Below are 22,607 nucleotides of genomic sequence, written 5' to 3'. Positions count from 1 at the left end.
GACCAGGCTGGCCTTGAACTCAGGGATCCACCTGCTTCTGCCTCCCGAGAGCTTGGGATTAAAGGCGTGCGCCACAAACGCCCAGTCTCAAATATTTTTCTTATGCTGCCCAGGCTGCCCAGGTACCCAGGATTGGTACTGCCCACAGTGTGCTGGATCCTCCCACATTAATAAGAAAATGCCCCACAGATATTCCCACAGGCCAGTCTGATGGAGGCAATTCCTTGAGTTTTCCTTTTCCCAAGCAACTCTGAGTTGTGTCAAATTGACAGCTGAAACTAACTATGACAGTCCCTTGTCATTTTTCTTCCTGCCTCCATCTGACCTGTTAGCCAACTTGGGCAGATTTTCAAGTACACCATGTCCCAGGTTGGCAGAACAGTGAGTGAGGATAAGGCCCTGTGGCATCTCCAAAGCAGTCAACACACTACAACATCTTCCCAGAATTCTATAAGACAAGGTCAGTGGCTCATTCTCCAATTATATCATAGTAGGTCCTTAAATGGGGAATGAGATCCAGTCCAAGTCCTAATGTACCATAGCAGGTCCTTAAATGGGGAATGTGGTTCAGTGCAAACCTTGATGTCCACCTACCAGGATGAGACAAGAGAAGAAAGAGAAAACTCATCTCATTCCTGAAGCTCCCTTGCCAATGTTGTGCAAGGCCCAGATCAGAGCTCTGAAGGTCTGGATTCCAAACCTGACCCTGCCGGCATCAGCTTCCTCTTTTGAAATGGGATCATCCACTCTGTTTCCCCACGACACCAAATGACAGTTGGTATTGAAGAACTTTTGTCATGAGCTCACATGAATGTAAGTTATCAACGGTCCGAGTTTGCTTTCCACTGCTATGGTAAACACCACGGCATGGCCAAAAGCAGCTTGGAAAGGATAGGGTTTTTCCCAGTACAGTTTACCTCTATCATGAATGCGAGTTAGGCCAGGAATCTGGAGCATATCTATCTGGGGCTTTTGTGTCTTGTTTATATTTCAGTTAACTTCTGTATGTAAAACATTCTTTGTTGTTTTTGCTTTTTCTTCCACTTCAAGACATGGCAAAATGGAGAAGGGAAAAGACAGGAACAGGACAAAAAGAAAAACAGAAAAATAGCTAGGACCCTATCAAACAGTACGATTTCATGGGCGATGAGGGAGGGTCTTTTATCTCGCCAGACAAGATGATGGTGATTGTCTTGTCTCGGGTGCAGTGATAGTGTCTGAATGCAGCCAATACTGCTTACCAACACTGGAATGGAAGGAAGCCCAGCACATCTTGAGAATTCCATTTCCTTGGTCTCAACATAGGGCCACCTCAGCTCCTCAGAATCCACCTGCCTACGGCTTGCTTAGGTCACTGTTATGGGACCTGTGGGTCAAAGAGTTACTGGGGTCACTGGGCTAGACCCCTCGGGGGAGCTTAGAGCATGGCTCTGAGCCACATCAGACTTGACTTGGCTTTTGCAATAGAAGCAAATCCCACCAGCTTGCTTTCAGCGTTCAGCTGTTTCACAGTATTTCAAACTTCTCGTGTCTCGCCTGCAAATCAGTTCTGCTTTTCCTGACCACTTCCCACCATCGCTTGTCCTTCATGTGAAAATCGTGTACTCTAAATATTCCTATACAAGCTGATTCAAATGTGTGAAAATGTTCTGAAAGCATAAAATCACCCTGTGTGGGACTCTTTCTTATAAAAATCCACAAAGGTTTCTGTATCGTGAACTGTCCCAAACAGAAGAAAGCAATTTAGTATCATTTCATTGATAGGAGAGACCTGTGTGCTTGTATCTCTTCCCTAATTGTGTGTAGCTGAGCTCTAAGAGCACGTATTCTGTGTTGATGTAAATACTTCTACAGTCACCTTGGCACACCAGGATCAGCAGTGGATTCTCTGCCCTCCAGCTTCTCTTAGAGATGGAAATTCCCAGTGGCCAATAGCAATGATGCTCCCTGATGAGACCAGCACTCACTGGCCCTCGTCTCTGGTTTTACAGAGACATGGCAACCACCTGCCCTCCCGTGCCTGGGCCCAGCACAGACACCAAACCATTGCACGTCTATCATATGGCCTTCTTAATTTGGTTTGTACTTTGCAGAATTTGGGTTTAGTTCACTATTCTTCTCAGCAGCACGCCAAGTAGTTATTACCCCTTGATCGACTATGATAAGTAGTTCTTCTTATCTTCCATGTGGGTGAGGCTGCAAGGGTCACAGCTTTATCGATCTATGGTGAACCTACCTATCATCTATCTATATCTCTCAGCTACATCTGTCTATTATCTATGTATTTATTTGCTTTATTTTGGTGTAGAGTCTCATGATGCCGTACAGCCTGTCCTCAAACACACAGCAAACATCTGCCTCACCTTCGCAGTTACTGAGATGAGGACCATGTGCCACCTTGTGCCACCAGGCCTGGCTCTGGCTCACAGCTAAGTTATTACAAGTGCCCTAAAAATCCCCTAAGAAAGAAAATAAACCAATGAGAAAATAGAATTGTGTGTAAAACATAGCCAGCTCATTATCAACCCATCCCACCCACCCAAACATCCAGCGGCCATTAGAGCCTTGGCGAGAACAGGAAGGAAGTCAACACAACTTTTTTTACTCTTTTCCACGTTAAAATCTTGCAAGTTCCAATTAGAGTAAACTTCAAAGCTGCCTTGAGGGTTTTATGATGTGTTTTTTAAATGACCAAAATTTTTATGCATATATTTTCCAAAATAATATAAATCAAATTTCAAAGTTGTATAAACCTACGGCTGACTATAATTGTCCATGGGACAACTGAATTGAATTCAAATCACATGTGGCATGAACTGGCCACCAAGGGCATTGAAATGTAAATCAGGAAGAGTCCTGAGAAGAAATCAGAGCTGGCCATCTGGTCAGTGGACAAAGTCCTTCTCTGTGTATAGCAGACCTTTACCAAGGACTTTGGATCCTCTGTGCCGGTTTTCCCTGAGGTAGGGAAGTCTAATTGGCCCTGGTTACAAGCCACCAGAAGTGAGCATCCTAAATCTCCAAAGGTCTAAAGGTCACAGCAGCAGCAGCAGCAGCAGCACTGTGGGAAAAGTGTCCACCTCAGGGCTGTGTCTTCCTTCATCGCGGGGACCTCACTGCACTCAGGGCTCTTCATGGGGGGGGGGGGGGGGGCTCACTCAGGGCTGTGTCTTCCTGTATTCCAGGGACCTCACTCAGGGCTGTGTCTTCCTGTATTCCAGGGACCTCACTCAGCGCTGTGTCTTCCTTCATCCTGGCACCTCACTGCACTCCCACCCAGCCTTGAGCCGTATTCTAAAAAGACAACATGAAGCAGGCTCTTCAGTTCCTATGGAGCCTCAGCTGCTGCAGGAGCCCCAGGGGTGGAGAAGCCCTACAGTCTCACCAAACATGAGATTCCCTTAGAGAGACTAGAATAATGGAGAAAAAAAATAGCCTGAAAATTCTAAGGTTTTTTTTTTCTCCTTTGAAGATTTTCTTAGTATGTCAATGTACATATTTGTGTGCTTTTTGCTAATAGCATTTTCTTGCTACTTTGATTTCTAAGATCCTTAAATTATATGTTCTGTGCTTTTACCTAAAAAATTTCATAGAGGAAGCCATGTTATATAGAATGAGCCAACCTGTATTTGATTCATTTAAGAGTCTGCAATTATGGGAGGGTTTGTTGGCTTCGAGGCCTTTAAACTTGGCTTAGTGTCAGGGGTCAGACACTATCCTGTGATGGGGGTAGGCAGGCCCCTTTGTTAATAATGCTCTTAAAGGGACAGCCAGTTCCTTCCGACATCACTGCCTCCAATGAAACTCACTGAGCAGTCACCATTGCCGTTTGGAAGCATAACAGAGATCATGAAAGGTTTAAATACTGTAGATAAAAGACCCGGGGGCTTGTGAAGCAAACTGGGAGGGGTCAAAAGGGTCGGTACCGTGAGAGTCACCGTAACCCAGACGCCAAGTACCAAACAGGGCAAAACAGACTCCACTAGCAAGTGCAAGGTCAGAATGATGACCCTGGATAAGTTACCTACTCTGTGTTTCTCAAATACATAAAAACCACCATCTACTTCCTAAAACAGTTGGAGAGCAGTCTAAACAGTTTCAGTTTTAAAGCATGTGCTTAATAAGTGTGGTATTTTTTTTTTAACTGCTTAATAAGTGCTAGGTTTATTATGATTATGGGGTCACTTTTTAAAGTCATAGTTTATAAAACCAGAATAATAATAGAGACTATTTTATAGGCATGTTAGGGGAAATAGATGAAAAGATGCAATATAGCTCAGCCACTTTAAAGGCCCCGAAACCAACGAGCCCCTTCATAATTGCAGACTCTTAAATGTATCAAATACAGGTTGGTTAATTCTATAACATTACTTCCTCTATGGAATGTTTTAAGTAAATTAATTAAAACACACAGAATATATAATTTGAGGATCTTAGAACTCAACTAGCCCACATATTTGATTTTATGTGTCAATTTATTTGCTTCCTCTGAAAATAAGTTTTTTTTTAAATATAAGGTACATATGCTCATTCATTAAAGATATAAAGGAACCTGCAGAAAAGATAAAAATGCACTCCCTAACATCCACAGAAAATACTCAGGTTTCTTTGGGGACCTGTGTGTGCATGGGCATGTTGGAGGGGGGGGGGGCATCTGTGTGTATATGCACACAGTGTTTCATCCTTAATTGGAACCACATGCTAAAGAGAGGCTACCACTCTTTTCCATCAGCGTGACATTCTATCACAAGCATTTCCCTGAATATTAAACATCCCTTGCTGTCTTACTTTTAACCTGTGCACTACGTGCACTACCAGGATGCTTTGCAGTTCCTGCCTTCACTCCGCTGCTGCATGCACACGGGTGCTATAACAGACACTCAGAAACCGAGTCTGTTAAAGGCACTGGCTCCTGGCCTGGGCCCACAAGGTCACTATAACCAGGATATAACCACATCACCCCTGCCTTTCCTTTGTGGTTCTCCTTCACCATTGTCAGAGCCTATTTGACTTGGCATTAAGTATGTACTCACTCGAGGAGTGTCTGTCTAGAAGCTGACGGTGCCGAAACAATCTCTTCTGCCTTCAAGGCTGAAGGCACAGAGATGTCCTTCTCTTAACATTGCAGTCAGAACAAAACCTGGAAGGCCAGGCTGGCCACCCCCATCCGTGACAGCTGGGCTGTACCCTGGCGTAGAAGAGTGACTGCATCATGCCACAGCGCAGAACAGATGTGAGACGATGGTCAAGATGACCACATCTTGACCAGGATGGCTTGATTACGCAAACCTCTTGACCTTGGCCCCAGATGTTCTTCTGTTTAAACCTAAAGTTCATGCCAGCACCCCACAGACAAACTCGGGGTCACTGGACTCCTTTACTTGTTCCAGTTTCCAATGTATGGATTAAATCTCCTTCCCCTGCTTTCCACGGACACTCGTTCCCTCAGATGGTGTAAGAGGATGGGCGGCCATGTCTGGCTTATCGGGGCCACCTGAGCCAGGCCTCTACCTAAAACTCTGGCTGTGTGGCTAGCTACTCTAACAATAGACAGTGAAAATCCTTTAATTATAAATTAGTTCCTTTCTCTAAGGTTCTCCTTGTAATGGACCCCAGGGTTGGAATTATATGATTAAGAGGTGTGAACTTATGACTATTACGCCCATGCTTTCTGCAAAGAAGACCCGTGGGTGCCCTCAGCAGCCCTTCTCACAGGTGGCAGGCAGTACCACACCTTTCCTGACACTGCTTCATTTGCATTTCCGGGCTTGAGTTAGGAGAGCCCACTTCCTTTCTAGTGTGTGGTCACCAGTATTTTCTCCCCTAGAAGTCCCTTCACCCTACAGAAGAACAATCTTAGACTGAGACACTCTGCCCATGCTCTCCCCATCACCCTCTGCAGCTTCCACATCCAAGTGCTGGTCCAGAATGTTCCTCTTATCATAGCTCCTGGGGTCTCCCTGGGAAGTGCTCAACTCAGAACTGTGGGGACGGAGCCTCCCCCAGGAGGCTGTGCTTGGAGACCAAGAATATAGAAGAATCCACATGTAGATGTCTTTGTGTGAAAGAGTACAAAGATGTGAGGCAAATCAAAAGAAACAAGAGTTAACCTGGCTTCTGGAGAGTTGGAGGCTTCCCAAGAAAAGCTGGATTATCAGGTACTTGACAGTATAAAACGGAATCTGCTGTACTGGTGTGAGAGCGAGTCACACCAAAACGTCAGAATACATTTAAAGCACCTTCTACTTGACTGGGAAAAGATTGCTCACGTACGCAGACAACTGTCCAGCACCTCTCCAGCTGTGCTGTGCAACCTGCAGCGTCTTACTTCCATGTCATCAATGATAACACTCACGCTCACAGACGCCACCACCAAGACCTTCCCGGAAGAGATCTGGGAACAAGGAAATGCTTCTGGTAACTTAAGAAACCTGTTCGTAAGTGCCAGAAACTGTGATGTGGTTTGATCCCTGGTCACAGTATGACAAAAATGACAAGAGATTGACTGGATTGGGGGGTTGCATCACAGCAAGGAATTCACATCTTTCTGTGAGAGCAATCGACAGCCCATGGTTAGCACGGACAGGGAACATCACTGTTGTTCTGCTAATGACGTGCTACGCCTGTCAGGATGCCTTCTAAACAACTGCTGATGGCCGCAGACTAGTGCTGCTGGCAGCTCTGCTCAGAGAGGCCCCTTTTTGCAGCAGTCAGTGCTAACAGTAGAAATGCATAACCAATCACAATGCATGGAATAAGTGACTGCTGAATGCTTAGACATACGTGGGGCATTCATATCACCTCTCTCAAGACTCATGGAATATAACAGGGTGGAAAGAGTGTGAGATGCCGAGAAAGGGGTGGAGTGTCCTGAAACCCTGACTTCCAGGCATGCGGTGGCTATTCCAGGCTTAAGCTCATGGCAGCTGTGATTACCAGCCCAGCATCTGCACATGAGGCTGCCCACATCCTGTCATGGAAGGAGGAGGGATTCCCAGGGTCCATTCTTCCTTAAAGATTTATGTGCAGTAATGATGGATGGGGGAAGGAGAGACATTTCCTTCAGTGGAGTAACCACTGGTAAGGTGACCATGCTCTTCCAGGTTCTTATAAGCAATTCTCATGAAGCTCACTGGGGCAACAAAAATCTGAATGAAAAAGTGGAGGAGAAAGTTCATTGTAGATAAAAGGGAGAGCTTAGGTAGAGGCAGGGACATCTGAGAGAGTCCAGAGTGGACATGACCAGGCTGAGCTGGGCCATGTGGGGAGAGAGGGAGGGGAAGGAAGAGGGAGAGAAGGGGGGAACCAGGTGCAGCAGCTAGGAGGCCAAAGGTCCAAAAGGGGTCAGGTAACCAACATGTCTGGATTATATAGAGAAGAGCCTCTGGGGGAAGGGCAGCCCAGCCTCTGGGCTGGAGAGTTCAGGGTAAAGGGTGTGTTATGACAGCCATACCCGGTAACAAGTAGGGACTGAGGGATGCTGGGAGAACCTGGCAGCCAGGTCTGCTTTGATACATTAAATAAGCACCTCAGCCTTTGTCTGGGTTTCAAACTTAACAAAAACAAAACAAAACATAAGTGCTAGTTAGAAAGGGGAAGAGGTTCAGCAGGCAGGGAGAAGGACAAGACAGGATAACAGGGGTATGAACATGATTGAAATCATTATGTGTATGTGTATAAATGTCATAGAAAGTCTATTATGGAGGGTAATTAACATATGCTAATAAAAATTTTAAAATAACAGAATTCTAGAACTAGAAGAAACCTCCAAATTTGACACATAATCATCATCACAACAAATAAACATGTATTATTCACTTGTACCTGGCTCTGTTTAAACACACTTAATCTTCATAACAACCTATGGACAGAGTCTATGATTATTTCCACGTTGCAGTTAAGGGAACAGAGAAGCAATTTGTTGAGCTAAATGCTCATAGTGTAGCTGAGACTCCAATCCCAGCAGAAAGGCCAACATCCCCGAAGCCTGCAATCCCGGGGCCCTGTGCTCCAGCACACAGTGGTCTGCACAAGGAAGTGGGGCCGAAGGAGGCTCCGGCATCGGCCAGCATGGAAGAATCAGTTCTACTGTTCTCTGGTGTGATGCAGTGTGGAATGAGGCCAGTGCCCCCACGAGATGACGGCAGAGCCAAGGAGCCACCATTCCTAGACTGACAAACTCAACAGAACTCCAGTGGGATGGTTTTCCCTGCCGAAGGTCTGAACGAAGTTTTGAGGATGTCTTCAGCGATAACTTCCTTTTTTTATGTCTTTCTCCCCGCTCCCCAGTCAGTATGTGGCCCAAACTTATGATTCCCATGCCGTGGGCTCCTGAGAGCTGAGACTACATGTGTGCCACCATGCTCCACTATTTTTAATAATTAAGAAAACTAAACAAATTTCTGATTTGACATTACTAAAATCCGGAAGTGAGAGGATTTTCCCCCCTGATATAACAAATTGAAGGAAAAGAGAAAACGGAAGTCAACCAAAGACGTGTGAGCCTTTGATAAGGCCACCATTTCTTTAACCAAAGCCTTATTCTTCATTGGAATTTGTTGCACATTATCAAATTAAGACACAGTCAATACCTTTCATGGCTATAAAATAGTTAAGTGTGATAATATCTATACATGTCATTCAAAGCCTGTATGGCCCACATGCGTATACACACACACACACACACACACACACACACACACACACACACACACACACGTTGAAAATATGTCAAGGCTCAATCAAGATAATTTCCCTTTCTTCTCCTTTCTCTCCCAAATCCCTAGAGAAAAATTTTCTAAAAGTCACTTTTAAAATTAGCAATTGATCTCAGTCCGGGGAAGGCTTTGCCCTGGAGAAGGTGGGAATAGGGGGTGGGCAGGGGGGAAGGTGAGGGGGGCCAAAGGGGGGAGAACAAGGGAATCCGTGGCTGAAATGTAGAACTGAATTGTATTGCAAAATAAAAATAAAAAAAATTAGCACCTTACGGTGGAATGTGGCTCGGTTGGCAGAGTGTTAGCTTAACATGAAGGAAGTCCTGGGGTCGATTCCCAGCAATCCGTAAGTTGGGTGTGATGATACACCTTCAATTCCAGCATTGGGGAGGTTGATCCAAGAGGATCAGAAGTTCAAAGTCACCCTCTGCAACACAGTAAATAGGAAGCCAGCCAGCCCTGACCTCCCAGCAAAAAATTGTTTTAAGCACTGTGTTGTGATGGATACATGTTATTGAACATTTATCAACATTCACTGAATGTACATTAAGAATGAGCCCAAATGTAAACTATGGGCCTGGCTCATAATAATGGTCCATTGTGACAAACATCTACTTCCATTCACCCAAGAAGTTAATAATATGGAAATCTAGGTGAGGGATCAGAAGGTCTAAGTGAACTTTATATTTTCCATTCACTTTTCCTTAACCTAACATTTTTCAAAACCTAGTGTTTATTAATTTAATAGATTTTTCTTTATGTGTATGAGTGTTTTTCCTGCTTGTATGTATGTAGACCCTGTGTGGCCTGCTGTCCATGGAGAGCAACAGACCCCCTGGAACTGGAGTTAGGAATGGTTGTGAGCTACCATGTGGGTAATGAAAACCGAACCCTGGTTCTCTGTAGGAGCAACGAACATTCTTAGCCACTAAGCTATCTATCTAATCCTTTAAAGTTTCTTAGCTTTTAAGACTTATCCATTGATCCACCCTTTAACATGTCTCATGGGTTAGATTGAATGGATTCTCCTCTGGTTCCTCATAGAGCCAGAATACAGTCCATGTTGTAACGTTGGACCCTCAGCAACAAAAAAAGGTCAAGCAAGATGCAGGAGGCTGGCCCATCTCACTCCCAGGGTGTGGATGCCAGCTCTGATCTTAGCAGGTTTTCTAGTCCCCTCCGTCCCAGGGATCTGCACCCAAGTGCCTGATGAACACCATCAGGTCTCACTGGCCCTCAGTTTGTGCCCCCATGTTGACCCCATGGGAATGCACAGCTGTGCCAGTGTCCATTAATGCAGGCCCCGCTGAAGTGTTCAGTGTGGCTCACCGAGCCTAATGGCATTAGGAAATGTGAAACCTAATCTGCCTGCCTGCACAGAATTTGGCTGTAGAGAGCATGGGGTGCAGTGTGTTGGGCAGCATAGTTAAAAACAGTTCAATTTCCTGCTCAAAAACAAAACCTCCAATGTCAGTCTCCCAAATGTCCCAGGCCTAAAACAATCCAAATGTCTGAATTGATGTCTGATTGAATAAAGATGCTCAGGAGGAAGGTGTAACCTATAAGAATGATGTATGATAACTGCAAATCAGACAGAAATATTTTAAGAGTAAATACGGAACATTTTTGGTTCAACACATTTTGGGCATCTTTAAACAGACTATATTCAAAATGCTGGTTTGGAACTGGAAAGATGGCTCAGTGAGTCAGGCACCTGCCGCACAAGCATGAGGATCCAAATTTTGTTCCCCAAACCCCACGTAAAGCTCAACATGGTGACGTCTGTAGTGCCAGCTCTCTTACAGTGAGACACCAAGCAGAGACAGAAAAATGCCCAGAATCATGTGGACCAGAGAGTCTGGCCTGAGTCAGCTCTGAAGAAGAGGCTGTCTCCAATACAACGGAAGGTTAGAACTAACACCTAACATTGTCCTCTGACCACCACATATGTGCCTGCATGTACACACACACACACACACACTAGAATAAAATAAAACAGGGGCTGAAGAGGTGGCTCACTGGTTAAGAGCACACACAGGCTTCTCTTCCTGAGGGCCCAAGTTGAGTTCCCAGGACCCACGTTGGGGCTGCTCACAATCACCTGTTACTCCAGTTCCAAAGGATCCAATGATTTCTTCTGGCCTCCACAGACAATGGCACTCACATGTACATTCCTCCACACAGCTGCACATCCATACATATAAGTTAAAATTTTTTAAAAGTCACTAAATAAAATGAGTGTCGGCTTGCAGTTTGTCTAGCAAGTGGAGCATATTCACTCTAGGCACAAGGTACACAAAGGCAATTCACACTGTGGCATCATTGAGCATCTGATGAAGGACTCTTCGTGGAAAGCACACTGCCATGCCTGTCTTGGCAAGAGTTGGCCAATGAGGCTGAGGTTCCTTTGTTGGTATTTGCTTTGTTCTGCTCAGCCAATGCCAGGACACCATTCACATCATCATGAGCCAGAGGCACCATGTAAGCAGACCACACTGTGACTAGGCACCACTGTCCCAGCCTCAGCCCCACTCCTCTGCCCTGAAGGAAGAGAACAGTTCTGTGAACGCTTATGTGAGCCTGCATTATTAGAAACAGCAGGAACACACTAAGATAAAAAGGCACTTCAAATGCCTACCCCAGATTAGTGGGTCCCATCTCTAGCTTCATATTACAAATGACCCAAGCATCATTTGTCAGTGTTTCTGATTTAATTTCTCTGGGTGGAGCTCAGTCGTCTTAATTTAAAAGACCTCCAAGTGATTCTAATGAAGAAAGGATGCTGGAAAACCATGGCTACAAACGACTGGAAACAGTATCTCCCTCTCCTGTGAGTCTAGGAAGAGGGAAAAGAGACTTGAGCATCCACAGACTGAAGTTAGGTTCTTGAGTCTGAGAAAACTCTCAGAATTAGGGAGTCGCTGGACCGGAGCAAAGAAAGCAGGCGGGATTGGAGCTGAGGATGCTACCTCAAGGATCAGTGCCAGCAACAGACCCAGTGTGAGGTGACTGGGCAGGGCTGCTGCAAAGGAGATAAGGAGGTGAAGGGCTTAGACGGCGAGAGTAGCAAAGGCAAGAAGTCCCAAACCTGCCATCACCAGGGTTACCTTTCACTGAGCATAATGCCGAGTCATTCCCTGTGGAAGATGTACATACAAAGTTGGTAGCTTCTGGAATTAGAGAATTGACAGAAAGGAATTTAAGTGAAAAATCAGTCTAAAGTTTAACTAGAATCTTTTGTCACCACTGGTTTATTTAATTCACTGTGAATCTTGAAAGACAAAGGATATAGGAGGATATATGTACACACACAAACACACACATTGAGACACACATGCACACAGATGCACATACATGCACACAGACACACATGTACACAGACACACACACAAACTAACAATAAGCTTAATTACTCACAAGGCTAATGTTTTTCCTTGTTTCATGTTCCCACAGTACATGGGATGATACGTATGAGATGATAAGCCGTGATGATAATGTGTAACATACCACACTCTTTAACTGTCTCTCTCTGCAGACAGATTTTGTGTACCCTAAGTATAAGACATTAGCCATGCCCCTTACTTTTTGTCTGGGGAAAATATATAATAAAATAATGTGTTACCTGAGCTTCCTCAGCCTCAATGAACAGCTTTTGTAGAAGTTATCACTGTATTAATTCATAGAATTTCAACTGTTCACACTTCTAGCACCTGCTCTCATCACTACGGCATTGTCCTGAAGCCTTATGGTCACGGGGCTCTCCGTTCAGCCATGCACAATGACTTACACACCGGGTAGCCTGTGAGTGCCAATCTGCTATAAAATTCAGTGTGACCGTGTCTCCACGTCATGGGCTCACGTCGTTGTCATCATTTGCTCTGCTCACGGGATGCAAATACTGCAGTGCACAGGCGTTAGCACCCGGAATCCTCCTAACCGTATTACCCACAGGCTGTGATTCCCACACATGCAGGACCTAACACCAAAGGGACTTACACAGCCACGGATCAGGAAATGTCTCTTCACTGGGAGTAAATGAAGACCACGGTTCCTAGTAAAGCAATTCATCAACCATCAGTGAGTGCGGCCACAGACCATCTGCAACACAAAATGGTGCACAGGCCACCACACACTGCGGTACCACACGCTGCTCCCTCCTGGGTGGAGCCATCAAATCAGTACCACGTGGGTTTTATGGCCAAATGAGAAAGATAAAATGGGTTCCATCTGGGACTTTTGAAAGATAATACCAAAGTACAAAGCTAGTCAGAAGTCCTGCTTGAGGAAATTTCCCTGCGACCCTCGCCTGCAGCCAAACACCGAGTCCAGGACATGCTCTGGGCTGATTTTGTAAATGGAGCTTTGTACATAGCTCTGGGTTTCATTCTAGTTTATTTCTCCACAGTGTCTTAATAATCTGGAAGACCAGCTAACACCAACAGGTGGTGGTGCTGGCGTGGCTACATGGCTGACAAGGTGTGACTAGGAGATATGACACCATGTCTCTTTGTTTGCTATTTAAAACAGTCACATGGCCACGCAACTCCTTCTCTCTCTGAGGCAGCACCCTCCGGTTAATTTTTAATTGCCAATCAGTCCCTCTGGCAGCAGCGGTTCCTCTCATCCCACGAAGCCTAAAGGCTTAGGGCACCAGCTACTCTCGTATTTAAGTAAAATCATTTCAATAAACACTGTGTGGTTTCGTTCAGAGCTGTTATATAAAAGCAGACACTAAGTCAGCAGAAGCCACAGCCAGCAGATCCAAGTCACACTCCATGACATGTGGTGAGCAGTTGTCCGATTCCACACGATGAAGGAAACACTCAAAGAAAAGAAGGCCAAGTGAATGAACGTAAAGAAAGCAAGGGGAAAGGTCTGCGATTTGAAATGGGTTGTTAAAGCTTTAACTGCTGGGGGGCTGGTCATCAGGACACACAGCCTTAAATGATGTCAACTTCCTGCCAAGGGGCCACTTTTACACAGCCTGTAGTGTTACTGTTTCCACTCTCCCTGAAATCCTTCACATTTGTTAACACCAGTGAAATGCCTCCCCCAAGATGCTCTAAAACCCAACTGTCCCCCTGGGAAAGATTTTCTCTCTGACATAGTAGAAGACCATATTTTTATTTAAACCCATCACAAGGCATTTGTTCCGTGCTGTCTATATTTGTCTATGAGCTTCCAAGGCAGGGGGACTAAGCTGTCTGTGGCCGGTAACAGGCTTTCAATGAATGGATTAAAAAATGAAATCAATAGTTCAATAGTTATTGTGTCTTTAAGATTTTTGTTAAAACAAGAAAACATGCTGGGTGGTGGTGGCGCACACCTTTAATCCCAGCACTAAGTAGGCAGAGGCAGGCGTATCTCTGAGTTCGAGGCCAGCCCTGTCTACAGAGGGAGTTCCAGGGCAGGCAGGGCTGCCCCGAGAAACACATGATACACCTTAGATCCTGCCATGATTACAGGTTACAAAGACACTGTAACTAGTTTCTTCTTTAAAGAAAAAGAAAGAGGGAGGCAAGGAGGGAGAGAGAGAGATCACTTCTCTTGAGAGACATCTGGGACTTATCTCATAGTGCTGTTTTAAGTCCCCAAACAAAGCTGTAGAAGACAAATTTATCCAACTCACAGGCAGCACAAATCCTTGAGGGCTGAATGCTGTCACTGAGGACATAATCTAGATCCACAGCCTTGATAATCTGAGGTTGGAATGATGGACTCAAGCCAGTGCATTAGCTTTCAATAAGCAAAAATGTGTAACTCTATATCTCCAAAATTAACTGCATATGTATGAGAAAAAGCAGACCTGTTTTGGAAGTAATTAGGGGTGGGGGGAAGGGAGGTGCCTTCAATTATTTGAGGAAGGCAACCTTACATGGCTGTATGACAGAGAACCAGGGACAATCAGGGGGTGACTCCACTTCCATCAGCCTTCCAGCAATGAGAAGGCCTGAGGATTGTGAGCTTTCTGGATTCCCTTTTGGGTGTGAGATTGAATTTCCCCTGCCCCCTCTCCAGGCTCTTCCAGTGCCACCGTTTCTTGGCCACTGGTCTGCTGGTCGAGTGTGACTTCTGTCCTTCCTTAAATGCACCATCTCAGCCCCTGAGCCTGTCTGCTCCGGGCAGTCTCTCTTCCCAACAGCCTCAGTCACCAACTCCTCACTCACTCACCAACTCCTCACTCACTCACCCACTCCTCACTCACCAACTCCTCACTCACTCACCCACTCCTCACTCACCAACTCCTCACTCACTCACCCACTCCTCACTCACTCACTCCTCACTCACTCACCCACTCCTCACTCACTTACCCACTCCTCACTCACCAACTCCCCACTCACTCACTCACTCCTCACTCACTCACCCACTCCTCACTCACCCACTCCTCACTCACTCACCAACTCCTCACTCACTCACCAACTCCTCACTCACTCACCAACTCCTCACTCACTCACCCACTCCTCACTCACTCACCAACTCCTCACTCACTCACCCACTCCTCACTCACCCACTCCTCACTCACCCACTCCTCACTCACTCACCTACTCCTCACTCACCAACTCCTCACTCACCAACTCCTCACTCACTCACCCACTCCTCACTCACCAACTCCTCACTCACTCACCAACTCCTCACTCACTCACTCCTCACTCACCAACTCCTCACTCACTCACTCCTCACTCACCAACTCCTCACTCACTCACCAACTCCTCACTCACCAATTCCCCACTCACTCACCAACTCCCCACTCACTCACCCACTCCTCACTCACTCACCCACTCCTCACTCACCCACTCCTCACTCACTCACCCACTCCTCACTCACCCACTCCTCACTCACTCACCCACTCCTCACTCACCCACTCCTCACTCACTCACCCACTCCTCAGTCACCAACTCCTCACTCACCAATTCCCCACTCACTCACCAATTCCCCACTCACTCACCCACTCCTCACTCACTCACCCACTCCTCACTCACTCACCCACTCCTCACTCACTCACCCACTCCTCACTCACCTGACCAAATTCTTCTGACTCCTTCCAGCTCTCACTCTCCCAGACGAGCTTTATCTGCTCCCATGGAATCCAGCAGTGCTGGACCACCGCAGACATTTCAGCACTATTTGAAGCCTTTTTAAAAGGTTTCTGTCTTGTCGGGCGGTGGTGGCGCATGCCTTTAATCCCAGCACTTGGGAGGCAGAGCCAGGCGGATCTCTGTGAGTTCGAGGCCAGCCTGGGCTACCAAGTGAGTTCCAGGAAAGGCTCAAAGCTACACAGAGAAACCCTGTCTCGAAAAACCAAAATAAAAAAACAAAAAAGGTTTCTGTCTTGTCCCCTGACCTGTAAGCCGCTTCAAGATAAACACCATGAGTCTTCTGCTCACTTGAGGTTCTCTAGCGCTGGGCTGGATGCTGTATGGAGAAACTCTACACTGTGTATCAGTTGAGTAACTGTTCCCAGTGAAATATCAGAGCTGTAGAAAGAAGTGCTGGCGGAGGAGGCAGGGAGTGTGTGTGGGGGGGGGGGGGTCCCCATGCTCTGCATGCTTCCATGGCTCTGTCTTTTCATTTGCTGACAGTTCAGACTTAAAATGATGCAACCCCAGAGTTTCAAATTCTCAAACATTTCTCCCTGGAATGGAAGCAGTTGCTACAATAAAGCAAAATGCAAAGTAACAAGATGATCTACCTCCTTATACATTTATCTGAAATTACAAGTCCGCTTCTCCAATTCTGGAGCCAGAAGGGTCACAAATATGAAATGACTGTCCGGTTGCCTTTAGTCTTCAGTACCAATCACTTCAGTCTTACTTGTTCATGGACCTGTTTCGGGCAACTTAAGCCATGAGTAAGAACAAAGAGACAGCTAGGCTGTTGGCCTGAGATAGAATCCAGAGTAATGGTGGGCTAGAGTCTGCTCTACCCAGTCAGAGGGCAGTGGAGGGTTAGGGTCTGCTCTACCCAGTCAGAGGGCAGTGGTGGACTAGGGTTTGCTCTACCCAGTCAGAGGGCAGTGGAGAGCTACGGTCTGCTCTACCCAGTCAGAGGGCAGTGGAGGGTTAGGGTCTGCTCTACCCAGTCAGAGGGCAGTGGAGGGTTAGGGTCTGCTCTACCCAGTCAGAGGGCGGTGGTGGGCTAGTGTCTGCTCTACCCAGTCAGAGGGCAGTGGTGGGCTAGAGTCTGCTCTACCCAGTCAGAGGGCAGTGGAGAGCTAGGGTCTGCTCTACCCAGTCAGAGGGCAGTGGAGAGCTAGGGTCTGCTCTACCCAGTCAGAGGGCAGTGGTGGGCTAGTGTCTGCTCTACCCAGTAAGAGGGCAGTGGTGGGCTAGAGTCTGCTCTACCCAGTCAGAGGGCAGTGGAGAGCTACGGTCTGCTCTACCCAGTCAGAGGGCAGTGGAGGGTTAGGGTCTGCTCTACCCAGTCAGAGGGCAGTGGAGGGTTAGGGTCTGCTCTACCCAGTCAGAGGGCAGTGGAGGGTTAGGGTCTGCTCTACCCAGTCAGAGGGCAGTGGAGGGTTAGGGTCTGCTCTACCCAGTCAGAGGGCAGTGGAGGGTTAGGGTTTGCTCTACCCAGTCAGATGGACTGGAAGAAAATTGCACTACCTATTTCTCTTTTCATTTCCAGTATTTTATGTAATTTGCTACATTTTTACTTCTTTCCAACCTTCACACCTGTGTGAGCCCTCTCTCAAAGAAGAATTCATCACTGAAAATAGGCAGGCCACGCACCACGTGCACACGTCCAGCAAGGTAAGTATTAATACCCTCTATTTTACTCCCCAGGCAGCTGGTTGGCCTGACTAAAGTTTTAGGTCCAGGAACACTGCAGCCTGGGTTGGAACTTACTTGTAACATGTACAGATAGCTGTTGTATGAGTGCTATCTTTTGATTTATAGAATGAAACAGAAACATCTACCATGTTATCACAGAGGGAACAGCCACAGGAGACAGAATCAAAGCATTGTGGCTGCGCTGTCCAGGGAGTAGGGCCTTCATGTTCACCGGAAAGATGAACCAGGCTTCTAGGGTCTGGTAGGAAGTAGGGAATGTTCAACAGCTTTTCCACATTTGGGCCAAACTTCTCCTGGGGATTTCTACCCTTCCTGAAGTCTTCCTCACTTTACTATATATGCCGCCAATCTATTGTTAACAAAAGAAGAATTGTTGTGCTTAGGAGGAAGGCAGACCCTTGCATGAGATGCCAGGGCTTGCGCCTCAGGACACAAAGGTGTGTGTGATTCCTTAAGTAAAGACAGCAGAGCATCTATCTGTAAGCACTGAGCAGCCATAGCCTTTGATGGAAAGCAGAGCTCAGTCCCAGTGTTAGTCCGAGTGTTTATCTACTCCCTGTCTCTAGGGGCCAGACAGGAAAATGAAGCTGAGAGTGCAAAGTGACTTGCAACCTGAGCAGCCTTCGAATGATGCCCCAAAGGAGCGTTTCTAAGGACCTTTTAATACACGTTCCCAAAGATCACCAACCCTATGCAAACAGGCAGGCTTAAAGGAAAAAACAAAACAGCCAACAATGTTTGCCCTCTGCCAAAACGTACCATCGAGGGGCAGGAACACTGTGCTAAGTGTGTGTTTACTTTGTAAGATCCCAGTCCTCAGCCTGCAGTCAATCATCTACTACACAGAGTGTCTCGGCCGCTGGAGGCTACATTTATCGGAAAAGACAAGCAAGCCCTCTCCTATCTTGATGGCCAGGTTTTAAAGTCCTTTGAAACAGTGCTGCAGTCACAGAGGCAAAAGGTGGAATCTTGGTCACAGACGAAATATAGCCAACCAAGATTCCACCTGGGAGCAGGGGTTTTGTTTGCCTTTTGTTTTCCCAGCACCTCAAAGGTCTCCATTTGAGCCTCTCATCATGTGGCACAAAGCTGTGGAGTCTCTTGAATGGAAGGGTCAGGTTGCAAGCTGTGTGCCATGGAAGCCACAAGCCCTGTCCAGACCACCCAGCTCTCCAAAGAGGGAGCTACATCAGATTCAGACAAGATAAGACAGTGCCCTCCTGTGCGACCTGGCCCTGAGAGACAGCCTTTCCAGGGAGTTACTTGATCCCCTTGTGAGGGGTGACATTTGTCTAACTCAACACACCAGTGATGCTGGTCCTTGTGAGAGTAAAATTTAGAAGATATAATTAAGAGTTTTGAAGAGAATTGATAAAATAAATCTTTGAGCCTACCCCGCAGACAAATGCTTAAGGATTTTGTACTCCATGTCTGCATTTGGAAGACGGAGCCAGTCAATGTTAGAATAATATCCATTCTTGGGGCAACTTGTAAGCAAGGTTGGCTTTTGACCCCAGCATGGAAGAGAAAGGAGGAAAGTCAGTGGACCTACCTCCTTTTAAATGTTTAGAGCATTTAGGTGTCTAGCCTAAGAGGGTTGGCAACAGCGGAGACTGGAAACACAGTGAGGACAAGGACCCTGACCATGCCATCTGTACTGATCATTTTGGAATCCTTAGAAACTAGCACTGTGCCTGGAATGAGGAGAGGGCAGGAAAGGCCCTTGATAAGCACACACTGACTACTTTCTACTGTAAATACTGAATGCCATAAAAGTCGGGGGTGGGGTTGCAGGCTGCTCTGGCTTTCATTTGTTGTCAAATGAGGGCTGCAGCTTGAAGAGCCACTTCCTGTTCAGTCACCGAGGGTTGGCCTCAGAGCAACTCAGTTTCTAGGAAGAAGCTCCTGCTCTCTTCCAAGACATCCAGATTCATTCAACCCAACTCACTCGAGCGCAGCCCCAGCATCGCACCATTACCAGATAGTAAATAACACCCCCAGAGACAAAGTGTCCAGGACCTTGCTTAGCTCTGAGGGGCAGGCAGGCTGTCTAGACCAAAATCTGACAATGTGCCATCCCAGTACCTACACACAAATGGCTGTCTGTCACTCCTGGCAACAGAAAAGCAGATCTGGGGAAGTCAGGTGAGAAGGATGGGTAGAAAGCCCTGGTTCGGCAGTCAAGAATGCAAATTTATGTTGTACCTGAGTCATGCTCAGCATCAATTCATGTTCAGGCTTACTACTTAGACATGAAGTTTGATATTAACCAAAGACATGATGAGAATTTTACAGTGTACGGCAATGTTTGCTCAAATGCAGCATCAGATTGACCTGGAAAGATTCCTGTCCCAACACTGGGTAAAAATCTGTCTTTTCACCAAATCCCAAAGGTCTGACACTTTCTCTCTCTCTCTCTTTCTCTCTCTCTCTCTCTCTCTCTCTCTCTCTCTCTCTCTCTCTCTCTCTCTCTCTCTCTTTCTCTCTCTCTCCTCTGTCTCCTCAGACAGTCTTGCAATGCTGCACAAGCTGCCCTTGAACTTGGAAACTTGGATCCTCCTGCTGTAGCCTCCTGAGCAGGGATTGCAGATGTAAGACCCAACTGGCTTAGATTCTTATCTACATTAAGTTTTGAGCGTCTAGAAAGGAGAGAAAGAGCAGATGTGGCTAGAAGTTACACAGAACGCTGTTTACCAAGTGGACAGACCCATGGGGATGTCAGCGTGAAACTTCTCCAGCTTTGGAAGAGCCAGGAAGGACCATAATTTTCCAGAGCAGAAGCCTAAAGAGCTGCAGGGTCCTTCCTTGGGTCTGCAAAGCAGCCCTGAAGAGGTTAATCTCTCCAGCAACATTGCCGCCTATAAACACTAGCTAGCCCTTGAAATGCTCTTTCTAAGTCACATCACTCATCAAGACTGAATGCCACAGTAAACAAAACAAAAACAAAGCAAAACCCAGAAACTAAAATGAAATGCCTTAAAAGTGATTTCTGTGCCCCAGATGCAAACTCTCAGAAATTATTTACTTACTTACTACATCACTGAAGTCTCTGGACCAAATCTCATTCATGAGCTGAAAGACTAAACACCAGCCACACTTCAGAACAATGATTGCCTTGCCTCCCTCACACCGCCTTTCATCACTACAAAACAAGACTCATACTTCAAAACAACATATCCAAATGTAATTAAGCTAGTCAAAGGTTCCCAGAGACCACCCACGCTCTAGATTCTGAGACCCTGGGGATATTATCTGTCCTGTTAATTTAGAATCTTTTCTCTTTGCCATTTCCTTTAGCTGAGAGAAAATACTCTAACTTCAGGGAAATTCTCACAAAAATGTAAAACGGTTATTTCCTTATGGGTGCCCCTGGGGATGGAATAGGAAGGGTTACACAGAGGTGGAGGGGCCAATTCATCTTCGGCATTTGGTTTGGTAACACGCAAGTGCCCGCCTTCTGAGTTAACAGAATTAAAGTTTTGCAAGCAGCCGGCAGCCTTCCCTCACAGTTGCTCACAGCTGCCCACCTCTGGGGCACTCCGCTAACAGAACAGTCACAGTCAAGAGCAGACAAGCCAGGGAAGCAGGTACTTACAGGTGGTGGTTTTCTTTCCAAGCCAAGAGCTAAACACTCTTGGAAGTGGAGGGCTGGTCACTGACCTGGTAATCGAGTTTAAAATGTTTTCAGAGGAAGAGGGAGAAAAAACATCCCAGCAAAAGAAGAGAGCTGAAATTCCAGTCTTTCAAGTCAGCTGGGTTTAGGTTTTCTTTGTACTAAAAATCCATTAACCCACACAACACAAACAGGGAGAGACTTGGAGATCCCAAACGCACACTGTTTGCCGGTCTCCTCCACAGCCGCTGCTGTGGCTCTGGAAACTTACTTCCCCAGCGCCAAGTTTCTGGACTCCCCAGAGAAGGGCGTGTTAAGGAAGGCGTGGTAAGGATGCCTGCAACTGTTTGCAGGGAGCCGGACCCCCCTGGCGGGGAGCCTCAGCTCCGGTCCCTTCTGCTTGCTAGTTGGTCAGCAGGGACAAAACTGAGCTTTTGTTATTAGGTCGGATGCTTCTCTTCCCAGCTTTCTTCCTCACTAATACCGCTGGCTGAGCTGAAACAGTCTCTCCTGTCAACAGCACACACACACACACACACACACACACACACACACACACGGGCAGGGATTCACTCTGACACACGTGCATGCAGGCTCGGGCTACACACACACGTTCACACAGACTGTTCAAACACACTTTTCCCTGCCCCTCTTTTCCTGGGGGCAGCCCCAGCTCTGAAAGGTCTGTATTTAAATTCCCAGGCCATGCTCAGCTTTGGGAAGGGGTGGGGGAGGGGACTGGCCCTTTTGAACTTTAGTCATGGTACTGAAAGGAAAAGATGCCAGAGTGGATCTAGAGCGTGGATTCTAACTTAAAAAACACTTAGCTCTTCATTTATGAAGTATTTCACGTGTCTGCCAATCCACATCCATAACACATCAAGAGGCTCCCTCTCAAAAGTGACTCCTGCAGCTCATCTCCGGATCCAGTGGGTAAAGGGCTTACAACTGTGTAAGAAACTGCCTCCCTGTAGTGTATTCCCACCAGGAGAAAAAGCAGCCCGCTTTCTGGCTGAACTTCCCAAGGAGCCAGAATTGAGAAGTTGGGGCAGGACCTCCCTTTGGGAAACAGCATGTGAAGACTTGTCCAAACCTTAGCCCCAGGCAAAGGCCACTGCAGATCCAAGAGACACACACACACACACAGGGCTGGTTTGAGGATGGGGGTGTGGGGAGGAGTGAACACGAAGTACATGGTGTACATGTAGGACAATGGAATCATGAACCCCATTGTTTATGATGATAAATTGCGCAGATTTAAAGATAGATATGTCCAATTCCATGTGAATGTGCCGACAACATTGCCATGCCCCTTCCCAATTAGGAAAGCGGGGGTGGAAAAGAATGGGGGGGAAGAGGGGTGGAAAAGAATGGGGGGGCGGATACAGGAGCAGAGGAGTGAAGGAAGGAAAGGGAGAGCGATAAACAAAAACTGAAAAACGATACAAAAGAAGAGAAAGAAACAATTCCTTTGATTTTGAAAGCATG

At 46.6% G+C, this 22,607-nt stretch overlaps 1 protein-coding gene across 4 annotated transcripts in view; it reads right to left on the bottom strand.

Moving 5' to 3' along the window:
* Positions 1-21,598, bottom strand: part of Frem1 (FRAS1 related extracellular matrix 1) — a 150,454-nt gene extending 128,856 nt beyond the window's left edge. For 2 of the 4 annotated variants that reach the window (XM_052717550.1, XM_052717553.1), the window contains exon 1: positions 21,102-21,597. The gene's annotated coding sequence lies outside the window, so the exon portion shown is untranslated. Of the gene's footprint in view, positions 1-21,101 lie in introns of all 4 variants that reach the window. The other 2 variants (XM_052717551.1, XM_052717548.1) reach the window with 2 other exon arrangements.
* Between the last annotated feature and the right edge of the window lie 1,009 nt (positions 21,599-22,607).

This window comes from Peromyscus californicus, unplaced genomic scaffold (assembly GCF_007827085.1).
Source record: "Peromyscus californicus insignis strain IS unplaced genomic scaffold, ASM782708v3 Scaffold_5__1_contigs__length_169319896, whole genome shotgun sequence".
Classification (NCBI taxonomy): Eukaryota; Metazoa; Chordata; class Mammalia; order Rodentia; family Cricetidae; genus Peromyscus; species Peromyscus californicus.
This window is presented reverse-complemented; position numbering and strand designations above follow the sequence as displayed.